Raw genomic sequence first — 2,182 nt, 5'->3', positions numbered from 1 at the left:
AAGAAAAAAAAAATCCAAAGTTGAAAAAGCAAAATATAGCCCCCGGGGAGTAAACTCCAAAAGACTTTTTTCCCTTCATTTATATTTTGGGAATTATTGGGTAATAGGGTAATAATTTCCAGAATTCATTTTAAACGTGACAAAATTAGATAAAGTGAGATAAAAAGAATTTTGTAAAAAATTTGAGATTTTAAAATTATTTCATTATCATTTTTTTTATCAATATTTTTTTATTATTATTAATTTTATTATTATATTTTTATTATTTGTATTTGTTTAAGGATATATTATTTCCAAAAAAAAAAAATATTGAAAAAATGAAAATAACGTAATAATAAGTATAATAAAATTTAAAAACGTTATAAAATTTTTATAAATTATTATTTTTAAAATTAAATTTTTATTCTTTTTACTAGTAGTTAAAATTTCAAAAAAATTATTATAACATAATAAAAAAAGTATTAAAGGTTTTAAATTTAAAAGAATATAAAAATTAAATTTTTTAAAAAAAGTACATTATATTTTTGTTAACTATTTTATTGTTTGTTTTTATTATATAGTTATAAAAAATATTATAACGAATAATTGCAATAACAAATTTAATAATTGCAATAATGATCTAAGATGAGAAATTAATAAAGTCTAATGGATGTAACATAATATGAGATAACTGAAAATAATGAGATAGTAAAAGAAAATTTTGTTTCCCAAAATAAAAAAAAACAGGAAAAAAAAAACAATCCCAAAAGCGGAAAAAAAAACGGCAAATTAGGTAATATAGGTATTTGAGAGTATACTCCAAAATAACATTTTTTTAAACCCTTTTATATTTTGGGAATTAAAAGGGGAATAATGTAATAATTACCGAATTTTTAATCAGACAAAATGTGAAAAAAGTGGAATAAAGGAATTTTGAGAACATTTTTATGACATTAATATTTGTTTATCATTATTTTTTATCAATTTTTGTTATTTTAAATTTTTATTATATCATTTTATTTTTATAATCATTATTATTATTATTTATTTTTATTTTATTTTTTTTTATTATTTTTATTATTTATATTATTATTTAGAGTAGTGTAGATTTTAAAAATTTTTTATTTTTATTATTATTATGATTTTAAATGTTTATTTCCAAAAAAAATTAACGTAAAAAACAATAATATTAAATAGATAATAATAATATAATAAAACGTTATTTTTATTTTTATTAAACATTATTAATTTTATCGTTTTATTTTTTTTACTATTAGTAAAAAAGAAAAAAAAAAATTTTTATAACTAATCCCTAATAACGATATTAAATTTAAAAATGATATAAAAATTATTATAAAAACGTTAAAATTGTTTATTTGTTTTTTATTTCTATTATTATTTTAGTTGTTATTAGTAAGTTGTAAAAATATTAATTTTAATTTGTTGTGTATTATTATTTCTTAAATTTTAATTTTTCCAAAAAAAAATTAAACTTAATAAAAAAATAAATTTAAAAAAAAGTATTATAATAAAAAAAAAACGTTTAATATTGTTATTAAATTATTATGTTATACTATATTTCTACTAATTTTATTTTATTAGTAAAATGTAAAAAAATATATTTTTAACGCAAAAAATTGCAAAAAATTTCAAAAAAATAAAGAATATAGCTTTTTTGGGGGGTACTCCCAAAAGGAGTTTTTCCCAAACATTTGATGAATTTTTCAATTATTATTAAATGATAATAATTTCCAGAATTCTATTAATTATGTCAAAAATGAATAAAAGAGAGATAAACGAATTGGATACATTTTGTGTTATTAAAATTTTTACATTACATTTTTATTATGAAATATTATTGTTTTTATTATTATAAATTAAATTTTTTATTATTTATTATTATATTATTATAAAATATTATTTTTTATTTATTATTAATTATTATTTTACTTTAATTATTAGATTATGCCAAAAAAAAAATTTTAAATAAAAATAAAAATAATAGTAAAAATAAGTATAAAAAAATAATAATAAAAATATTATAATATTTTTATAATATTATTTTGTTTATTTATTTCATTATATTTTTATTTTGTTTTTATTAGTAAAAATTTTAAAAACATGTATTTTAATACAAAAATTGCAAAAAATAAAGATAATAATGCAATGATGATAAAAATTGTAATAAATTTTTAAAAAGAAA

Source organism: Penaeus monodon, unplaced genomic scaffold (genome assembly GCF_015228065.2).
Source record: "Penaeus monodon isolate SGIC_2016 unplaced genomic scaffold, NSTDA_Pmon_1 PmonScaffold_2611, whole genome shotgun sequence".
NCBI classification, from domain to species: domain Eukaryota; kingdom Metazoa; phylum Arthropoda; class Malacostraca; order Decapoda; family Penaeidae; genus Penaeus; species Penaeus monodon.
This window is presented reverse-complemented; position numbering follows the sequence as displayed.